Source organism: Talpa occidentalis, unplaced genomic scaffold (assembly GCF_014898055.3).
Source record: "Talpa occidentalis isolate TD23 unplaced genomic scaffold, MPIMG_talOcc4v2.1 talOcc4.7, whole genome shotgun sequence".
NCBI classification, from domain to species: Eukaryota; Metazoa; Chordata; class Mammalia; order Eulipotyphla; family Talpidae; genus Talpa; species Talpa occidentalis.
This window is the reverse complement of record NW_023605083.1, coordinates 45,687,870-45,699,303: the sequence shown is the minus strand read 5'-3', so window position 1 is coordinate 45,699,303 and position 11,434 is coordinate 45,687,870. Positions and strand designations below refer to the sequence as shown.

The 11,434-nt window shown below is 36.0% G+C and overlaps 1 protein-coding gene across 3 annotated transcripts in view; it reads left to right on the top strand.

Moving 5' to 3' along the window:
* LOC119232758 (guanine nucleotide-binding protein G(q) subunit alpha) overlaps positions 1-11,434 on the top strand; it is a 418,504-nt gene that overhangs the window by 70,687 nt on the left and 336,383 nt on the right. The gene's annotated exons all lie outside the window — the stretch shown is intronic.

Here is an 11,434-nt window from a genome sequence, read left to right as displayed (position 1 = left end):
ACCACCAACCACAGATGTTCTAGTTAAGCAAACCAGGAAGTACCTGAAAATCTTCATTTTCCCACCCTGGTGATCCTAATATATGTCTGTCTTCCTAACCTGTTGCAGTATGGGGGAACTGAAAGAAAATAAAAATTGACCCATAACAAATATATGCTTCCTCTTTTCTTCTCAGGATCTTAGAATGATTTTTTGCTTCTCTTTTTTTTCCCTTATCATTCACACAGGCAACGAAGTAATCCAACCCTGGGACTTGTTCTAGACTGGGAGGGCTGAGCAGGACCAGGATGATTCTGCAAAAAAGCATGCCAGGAGTAGGTGGTTTGGGTTAGCTTTTAGTCTGTCCACATCAGAGGACACAAAGTGATGCCTCCAGGTCCACATCTGGCTCCTACATCTGGTTCCCCAGATCTTTGTTTCTTTGGGGTATGGGACGGCTAAACAGAGTTGGCCTGTCCAGTGTTTTAATAAAGGTTGTAATTTAATTTTCAACATTAAAAAGTCAAAATATTTCACATACAAACCCAAGTTTTCTATTTCTCCAGAACAATAAGATATGAAACCTGGTCCCGCATTCTCACATTGTGTGTTGTTTCCCTTAGATGGGCATGGAATCTGTGATTTACTGCTCTCCTTTCTTATCATTCCACCAAAAAATCAAGGCCAAATGTCAGTTGCCATTTATCAACATACTTCCATTTATACTTACTTCAAAGTTGAAAAAAAGGAATTTTTTTTTTTTTTGGAAAATAAAAATAGGATAAGAGAGTCTAGTTTCAAGAATAAATTTTTTTTACACCTGCCCCTTTCTCTCATTTGTAATACTTGCCTGACTTTTCTAGGCATTTGGCTTGCTATCGCTGGTCTAGCTCTTTCTCCATTGGTAGCAAAGTTGTCCTGATACTCGAAATGATCTGGAATGCTATTCAGCAATAAAAATGGGTAAACTACTAACATGCAATAAAATGAATGAGTTTCAAAGTTAGGTAAGAAAAAGAAGTCAGACATAAAATGTAGTATTGTATAGTTCGACTTCCATTATATTCTAAGTAAAGGCAAGACTAATAATAATAGACTGCAGAGCAGTGGTTTTCTAGGGGAGAGATTGGCTGCAAAGACCATAGGAACATATTTGGGGGTGATAAAAATGCTCTGTATCTCAATTGTAGTGATGCTTATATACTTACATATTATTATAATATGTAATTGTATAACATAGTAATTCCATATTATTACATATACTTACATATTTGTTAAAACTCAAGTTGTACATTTTACATAAGTGCGTTTTGTTCTATGCAAATAATGTCTAATAAAGTTGATTTTCTAAAGTCACCTAATAGAGTTACATGAGGAAAGGGATGCAACCAGATGGGCCCTGCCTAGGCTTCCTTATGCATACCACTGTCTACCATAGTAGGGGGCAAGACAGGATTCAAGATTTCAAGATTTGTAAGCATTATGGCCAGTTTTTAAATCGCCTCGACTTACCAATAATATTTGGCACAAGGCAGCAGATCTAGGTGAACTGGAAGAGGAGATACAGATGTGGGCACAATTCCCAGAAGACATTAAGCTACAAGAAGAGCCGCATTTCTGGGACCTGTTCCAGGACCTCAGGGCTGCCCTCGGGGAAAGAACCAAGAGGCTGATGAGACATTGACAGAAAGGCAGGCAGGGGCTTTTATTCTTCCTCTTTCTTTCCCTCTTTCTGCTTCTCTTCTCCCTTTTCTCCCTCCCCCTCTCTATTTCACTAGATACACACAGGAATCTCAATCTATAAAAACATTTTTCAGTCTGCAATGGGTGATTTCCATGCAGAGGAATGGAATGTAGGGTTGGTAACCCTGGCTAGTGTCCCCTAGGGATGGAGCAGGCTCCCTTCAATTATGCAGGGCACTGGTGTGCAGGTTATTGGTTTGGTTGTATCAGGAAATAATGGCAAACACCACATTTTGTCTCTTCTTTTTTGTGATCTTTGGTCAGAGTTATGGAAAAAGCATTGTGGGATAGGAAGATTATTAATCTTTATGGTTGGATTAGCCTACTTACAGGAAATTGGCAGAGCTCTCTATAAATTAGAACTGAAGTATATGGGGATGGAAACAGATGCAGTGGGTCCCCCCCACCACTCATTATTCTCTTGCCGTTACCACTTCTTCATAGGCTGCCTGATTTCAACTGCAGCACCTATATTCTTTTGACTGAGGTTTTCCAAAGGGACTGTAGCCACTCTGCAGCTCTAGCAGCAATACCTGAGATTCCAGTTGCCCATCATCTCCCTCAGCACTTGGAATTAATTGTCAGATTCATTTGCTGTTAAGCGATTCTGATAGGTGCAGTGTTATCTTGGTTTTAATTTGTATTTCTCTAGTGATTAACAATGTTGGTCATCTTTCATGTGCTTATTGACTATCCATATATCTCCTTTTGTGAAGTGTCTGTGCAAATCTTTGCCTATTAAAAGAAAGATCATCTATTTTCTTCTTATTGAATCTTCATAGTTCTTCAGATATTCAGGATACAATAATTTCTTCCAATGTGTGGCTTTTTTCTTCATGCTTTTAATAGTGTCTTTAACAGTGCAAAATTTTTGCGTTTTTTTTGAGGTCAGAGTTTTCACATTGACTGGGGAGATGGCTTGTGCTTTAGACATCATTTCTAAGAATACTTGTCTTACCTAAGGTCACAGATGACTCAACATCTGAATGTTCATTCATTCATTTTGAGTTAATTTCTGTATAAGAAATAAATCAAAGAATTGATCTGCATTTAGATGTTTCTTTCTATTACTTTTAATAACATATTTCAGATAAAGTCCTTTTCAACTATCAATTCAGTTTTAATTATTGTAATTATTTAAAAAATTATTACAACTATTAATTGAACTCTTAGGCCTGCTCCTGATATATAGAAAATACCAAGTTTTTAAGTGAGGATCCTTCTAATTAAGTTTTTAGACATCAGGATATGAATATAAGTACTGTAAATTAAATATAGTATTATATTTTATTTTAACAGTTTTTGAGATATATCCATCTTGATGCATGTTGATCTAATTTCTTTTAGCTGTCATGTAATATTACATCATGAGTATAGCACCTTCTTAACATTCTCATTATTAATGGACATTAAGGTAGAATCCACTTTTTAACTGGAACAAACACAGCTACAATAACCATTCTTGCAATGCTTGGGTGCCCAGGTGCTTGTTTCTCTGGGGTCTATAAGAGAAATTCAATTGCTAGGTACTAGGATATGCTTTTTACTAAAATGGCTGAACTGATCAACAGCTCCACAGTACAATATGATTTACAGTCCCACCGCATTACTAGACCACAGCACTCTGAAGTTATTGCCAATCTAATAGGTATGAAATAGTTTCTTTTTGAAATATTTGTATTTATCTGATTACTCGTGAGGTCACGAATTCTTTGAAATTCCTTGAAATGTTTATTGATCATTTCTGAAGTGACCTTTTCTGTACATTTCCTTTTTACCTGATTTTTAAATCTTGAAAAGATATTGTCAATATTTTCTATATATAACTATCTTATTGGAGAAGTTGTTTTCTATTCTGAATTCATAAAGATATTTTTCTGTTTTCTTGTGATTTTTTTTCCATAAATAATTTCCTAGTTGAGTATTTTCCCCACAAGTTAAGTCTATTGGGGTAAAAATTTTCATATAGTGAGAGACATATTTACAAGTAGAATTTGATCAGTTTTAACAAATATATAAGCAGTACCTCAACCAAAATACAGGAAATTTTTCTCACTCTAGAAAGATCCTTGGTGTATCTTTACAGCCAAATCCCTCCCTGAAATCACCACTGTTCTGATTTTTTTTTTCCTACCATAGATCAGACTTGCTTATTCTAGAACTTCATATAAATGGAATCATGCAGTTTGTACTCTTTTGTGTCTGATCTGCTGGCTTCTTTAACTCATCACAGTAACTTAGAGATTTATTCATGTTGTCTATTCAGTAGTTTATCCATTTTTATTGCTGAGTTCTTCCAGTTCATGGATGCACCATGCTTTGTTTTGCTGAAGATGATGAATATATTTGCTATGAACATTCCCATATAAAGCTTTTTGTAGCTTAATCTTTCTCTTCAAATAAATAGCTAGGAGTGAGATTGCTGGCAGCCACTTGAGTTTTAAGTTCATAGATGGTCACTAGCATGGATTGATTGAGTGTACTTGAGAAACAAAAATCATGAAGCTTCTCTCTTTTTTTTTCTGTGTTTTTCTGTTTCTTCCCAACCTCCTTCCCCTCCAGTTCTCAAGGTCAGCAGCCATTAGGGCAATGTGATTCTAGATTATAAGACATTTATTGGTGTCTGGGAATACCCCTTCAGTTTGGAAAACACTTATTTTATTAGGCAATAGTTATTGAAATTTTGCAGAGAAAAGATAACCTGTTTTTCAAATGAAATATTCTGAGATGCCCCAACATGTGAGAATACTTTATAAAATGGAACTGTGGGAATGCCTCTCTGCTTATGCCCTTTATCTCCATCCTTGCTAAACAATCCCTTAATTTGTAATTTTTCTCTTTAGTAGTATTTTATTTTTATTGGGCTACATTGGTTTAGAACAAATGCTATATGATTTGGAGGTATAGGATCACACCCTTCAGGCATGTGTTACTGCACCACAGCCACCACCAAAACACGGATAGTCCTCCACCATTGTCCATTGTGCTCTAGCCCCTCTTTTTTCTCCCCTTCCAGTGGCCTTAATTATACAGTCAGATTTCTAGGTTTTGTTATTGGTTTGGCTTTATCTGAAACCCTTTGTTTCTCATATTCCACATATAAGTGACATCATCCAATATATGTCTTTCTCTTTGTGACTTATTTCACTTAGCATAATGCCTTCTAGTTCCATCCATGTTGTCACAATGGCAAGAGTTTAGAAAACTCTGTTTACTTCTTACATTTAGTTGATATGCCTTTCAGTGTAGAGAGCAACCATGTCAACTCTGGTTGTTCTTTAGTGTAGCTGGGTTAATCCAGGAAAGAGCAAATGCTTAAATCTTTAAGTCTTCCCTCACCACCTCACTATATTCCCTGAAGAGCAGAACTTAAATATAGTTCAAGAAAAAAAAATGTATATAAAAGATAACTTTAAGTGACTGTATTAGGAACAGAGTCCTGACAGAAGGGGGACGGAGATTATAAATACAATGGAAGTGAGACAAAAGTTCTTTGGGCCTCATTAGAAGTGCTTTCCATTGTTTCTCCTTTCCTCTGAGCTCATAAAGATAGATGGTTGCCCATCTCCTTATTCTGCTTGGAAAGGAGGTGTTCCCAACCTGTGAAAGCAAAGTAGGTGTCAGATTTGGGTATAGAAGCTACTTAGGAATGATTCTGGTTGAGGAAAAATGTCATTTGGTTCACAAGGAGTCTATTCTGGCCTGTCTACAAAGCCATTAAAACAGAGAGGCTGGAACCCTACACTGGAAAGTATACTCACCACAGAGCACTCGTGTTCCAGATCCTGCCCTTGTGCCTTATTGTTTCAGGTCAGCTCAGCTTGTCACCTTTGACTTGCCACTCTTTTTCATTTTGTTTCTTGTTCTTGCCCTTTGCAATAGGTAGCTTACCTTGATTTTCCCAAATTACTCCTCTGCATTCTCTGATGACTTCATATTGGATTCATACTTCTGGTCCTCTCCTTTCGTTATCAATTCTGGAAGCATCTTCAGCCCAGTTGGATGACTCACCTTGCCCCGTTCTTAATTTGGGTACCAGCAAGGACTGAAGATTCCAGTGAATGCTTCAAACACATTTTGAAAAATAAGCACTGAGCTTGCCCTTAAAGGATTATAATAAAATAGAGATGAAATAGAGTGAGCATGAGAATAGCAAAATTATCTAAAACATTATTATTCAGATTGTCTGAATTTATCCCCTTCAAATAATATATCTAAAATTACTTAAATATTTCAGGAAATTTACATTATGATAGCATTTGTTTGAAAAAATATGATATGTAATTTGAATACATTGAAAAGAATTAGAGTTACAGCTATATAACAGAAAGGATTATTTGAGACTACCTTTAAGAGGAGGTAATGCTCAGATTTAGATTTAAATCAGGGAAGAAAAATGTGAGTCACTACTTGATCATTAATTCAATGAAATGATAAAGATCATATATATGATTATTATTGTGAGATCAGAAAATGTATCAGAGTTATCTCGGTCTTAGATGAAACGGAATCCTTTATCCCTTAGGATAGAACTCAATAACGTTACCTGACAGGCTTTTTGAAAGTGATGCTTGAACATATCTCTATCCTTCCCCCAAGAAAATTAGAATTACTAACATGACCTGTAATTATTATTTACACAAGTAGGTGCAATATGAGAAAACTAATTAAAACTAAATTTTCAGGTTATTTTTGAGATAGTATCTAGCAAGATATAGACAACCTCCACACACACACGTTGATTATGCATTCTGAATTTTTGATCACGTCTTATAATGGCTACTTGTGAGTCCAGTTAAATAATGACAATCAACTCCATATATGATATTTAAGATGCTTCCTGAACTGTACTTGAAAAATCTCAAAGTTGAATCACAGACTTGGGTTTAGTTTCTTAAGTTTTTCAGGTCAAAAAAACTGCAGTAACCCATCAACCAGGTTCCAAATGACTTATTCTATATTGTCTCTGAAAGTCTTTTCACTGTTCACATGTTGTTCAAAAACATTTTTAAATAATGGTTCAAGTTCCATTTCAGGGAGCTCACAATGACTATCCAGACTGGTTTTCAGTTCAAATCCTCATTTGATTTTATCCTCTCCTCAGATTCTTCAGGTGCTTTATTAGCTCACCAAATAAACTTTAAGCTGTAGAGCAAACACTGGTTTCAAGTGTCATAAAAGATAAACCAAGTGCTTAAAACCAGAGCAATCTTTTTTTTTTTTTTTTTTTTTTGCAAACACAAACTAGAAAACCAGTTTACATGTTTCTCTCTCCCATGCATCTTTTTCACCAATCAGCTTTTTGGTTTGTTTCACTATTCATAGAAATTTGCTTATCAGCTATGATTCTAGTTAGAACAATTTGTCTATCTGTTCAGATCTGCAGTGTCAAACACCCCTATTTTTCTGACAGTTCACACAGAGCATTATGAAAGATACTAGCATGTGTTATCTAATTTCCTGATACTTCTTATTATGATATCCTGTAATAACTGCAAAATCATAGTAAATAACAGTATGATAATGGTATTTATTGCTTTTTAGTTTAAGAACTTCATAGTATGAAAAGCATTAAAAATGTATATATATGTAAAATTAAAAAGCAGTCCAGGATTGTAGAATTTTATGGTAAGACAAGACTTACCAAAGAGCATTGAGTCCAACATCTTCATTTTATAGATGAGGGAAATAAAAAAAACAGAAAGAGTACATGCCTAAGTACTTTGTAGTGAAAAGTCCTCCAATGTTTTACAAAATATCCTTCATTAGGTCCAAAAGAGTTATGGCAGCTTCTAAACACAGCCTAGCTCACTCTTAAATCTCAGCTGTCCTCTTTCTCCCCACCTCAAACATTTGATCAATCGTCAGGCCTTATCCACTTCACTTATGGAAACCTCCCATTTGTCTCTTCATTTCCAAGATCATTACCATATTTTAAGTTATCATTGGTTTTGGGATAAAGTCCAAACTATTAAGCTTAGTAGAAGCCCTTTATAGGCTTAAACCTATCGATCTCTCTGCCTTTTTGTCTTTCCTTGCTTCTTGCATCCTGCACCCCCAAAATGATAAACTACCCATATGAGTAGACAGTGACTTTCCTTTTCTAGTTTCATGCACTTACTCTCTTAACAAACATCTTTTGCCCCTTCTCCTATGTCCATTTACTTGACCAGAGTCTATTTATTCACCATTAGACCTTAAGGAAGTTATCACTGTCCCCCAATCCATTCTGATTTGAGTCCCTTTTTAAGCATTTTCTTAAATACCCTTATTTCTCATGTTACTCCTACCCTCTTTCAGGTAGCTTACAAGGATACATGTTTAGATTGCAATTTCCTTGTAGAACAAGATTGTGTCTTGTGAGTTGTAATGTCTTCAGAACCTACTCTAATACCCCAGCAATAAATATAGGTACTCAATAAGAATAATAACAATAATAGTAGCTAGTTTTCACTGTTTGTTTTCTGTGTTGGATATGATACAAAATTTGTTCCCTGTATTATAATTACTCCTGTGGTTGTTAATTTTATATGTCAGTGGCTAGGCAACACTACTCAAATATATGGTCAAACATATCTTGATGTTGCTATGCAAGTATTTTTTAGATAAGATGAACATTTAAATCAGTAGACTTTTTTTTTAACATTTATTTATTTATGCATACAAGAACTGGGATACAGTACAGGCCAGAGGTGCGGGAGGTGAGAGGATTCACAAGAGAGTGGGGAACAGAACAGGCAGACTGACTGAAATACACTGGTGAGGGGAGCAGCAGGTGAGACAGAAGAGGTCTGCTGCACCCTGTGGATTGCTCCCTGGCCGGCAGGGGATCGAATTTGTGCTGCAGAGGCTGCAGATTGCTTCATAGTGCTGTGCTTAACCCCTTGCGCCACTAAGGAGGCCCTAAATCAGTAGAGTTTGAATTAAACAGATTACCCTCCATAATGTGAGTGGACATTCTTCAATCAATTGAGGTCTTGCAAAATAGACTGTCTGCCCCCCCTCCCCAGAAAGGGGGAATTCTGCCAGCAACCTACCTTCAGACTTAAGCTGCAGAAATCAACTTTTACTGGGTCTACAGTCTACTGTCCTACCTTTGAAGATTTTGGATTGGCCAGTCTCCACAATCATGTAAGTTTATTTCTTAAAAAAACCTCCCCTGCTCCCCCTTAACATTCCCACCCCTAAAGAACTCATTACCTATTCCCTTGGTTCTATTGCTTTGGAGAATCCTGACTAATACACCTACCAATAGTACTATGATGAGCTGTGAATATGGCAGGAACTAGGTGCACTTAAGTATAAGCTGATAGCAGCTTATATTCTCTGAAGATTGAAACAGAAACTATCTCAGGGAAATATTTATCTTTCTTCTAGGAAGATACGTCAGTATGTCTACTGGTTATGAAAGAGAGAGCCCAGGCTAGCAGGGAGGGAAGATATTGAAGAAAAAGAGAGCTCAATTCCTCTGCATGATAAAGTGGCAGTGATTTTCTGTTTAATCTCTGGTACTTTGAGGGAAATAATTGGGACAGAGGTTTACATAGGAATGACTGGTCCCACCACATAACCAATACTGTGGTTGGTGAGGCTATGAAAATTGGCAGCCTAAAATAAATTCTGTATGGCATGTCCATCATCACCTATTTATTTATTTTGCACTGCTGTAGAATGACATGACTATGTAATTACCAAGATTTTGGCTTCAAAGTACAATAGCTTCTTCATTGATGCCTGTGTTCTTTTCCAAACAGAAAGTCCTCAGTTTCCCCCCAAGCATCCCAGATAAAAAAAAAAAAAAAAAAAAAAAAAAAAAAAGAGGATTACCTTCAAGCATCAGCTGAGAGTGAGTTTGGTTTCCAGTTTTTGTGAGTCCCTGTTCACTCCATCTGTCTTGGGTGAGTGCCATCAACCTGGTGTTCTCAGGACCAGGTCATCTCAGTTTACATATGCATTATTCTTTTGTATTTCTGCTCTACTTCTCTGTTTGTTGGGGCTGTAATGCTGGCCAACCTTTTCAATTAACTTGGGCAGCCATTAAAACACATCCATTAAAATTCACTTCCCCACTGAGCTAAAGTGTAATTTTCTACACAAACCTTTTAGGGTTGTTATAAAGATCAAATTAAAAAAAGTGTGAGGAAGCTTTTTGCATGCAGGCTGCTTTGCTAGGAGGGCAGAAAAGTAGATTGGAACATGGCATTAAAATGAAAATTTTTTATTCAAATTCTTTTGATTGCTTCTTTTGCACTCTCCGCCTCAGTTTCCTCATTTATAAAATAATAATAACTCATTTATTAAATGGTATCCATCCTATTGATTAAATTCTGACTACAGTACATGATACATACACATACACACAGATCTATAAGATAGATTAGATAGATAGATAATTGTTTCTCATAATCATCCTAAGAAGCGTGATTCTTTTTTTTTTAATCTTATAAGTGAGGAGCTAAGGGTTGCAGAGATCAAGTAACTGCATTAAAATCTCATAGCTATTAAGTGATATATTGTCAAGATTCCAACCTAATTCAACTGAACTCCAAAAGCCAGTGCTATAATAAAGTGGTGAAGACTAAGTGAAATAATGTGTGAAATGCCATTTTAAACTGTAAAGCTGTATAGTATTGTTAGCAATTACTATTCTGCCTTAAAAGTGGTTCATCCTAAAGTGAAACAGGAAGTTCAGAATCAGCCCTACACAGACATGAGAAAGCAAATTCAAAATAAAAGGGGCTGTGCCTTAAGTTAGTTAGCATGAGGAAGGGAAGACTCCAACTTGCTCCAAGGTAATTATTTTTAAGTCAGAGAAGCATTAATATCCCATTTAATAAATATGTACTGTGTCATATACTGTGTCACACAGGTTAGGAAATAAGACCTAATTAGGAAGAAGGAGAAGCAAAGTAAAATCAAATATAGGGACATGCAAAGGAGAGATTTTTCTAGCACAACACTGCAACACATACAGTGAAGCTGACTTTGAGGTAGATGGATTAGTCATCAAAGAGGTCCTATAGAGAATTCTGGAAGAATTTGAATAAAGAAGACTCAGTGTGAGAAAAAGTGAGCAAAAGCACAGGCACTCTAAATGGTCAGGAAGATGAAGGGAAGGAAAAAAGAGAATTCCTTTTTCTGAGCAAGTATTATGTGTTAGGTATGGTGACCTGGACTTTGTTTCCATTATCTTCCATATGATTTATCACAACCCATGAGATAAATCATTGCTCATTAATTCATGCAGCTTAAGTTGTGTGATACAGTGAGTCTGAGCAAGAGTAAAGTGGTTGGAAATTGGCCCAATAGAGGCACAAAATTTTATTTAGCTGATATCACATATGTGTGATACACACACACACACAAACATATCAAACAAACTAAGTATTTACATGCATTTTATTGGTTGTAGCAAAAAGGTTTCCATCATGAGCTCTTGGAAGTACAAATTATTGTGTAAGTTACTGAGATACTTAGGTCCTTATATCCATAGGATTTTCTATTGACTATTGTAATAAAACCTTACTGTACTAGTCAGCCATGAAAAGAGATGAACTCTTGCCATTTGCAGCAACATGGATGTAACTTGAGCACTTGCTAAGTGAAATGAATCAGAAAGAGAAAGACAAATACAGATTATTTCACTCATATATGGAATATAGAGAATAAGAGAAAGGAACAGGAAAACCTAAAGCAAACAAACTCTAGAAAT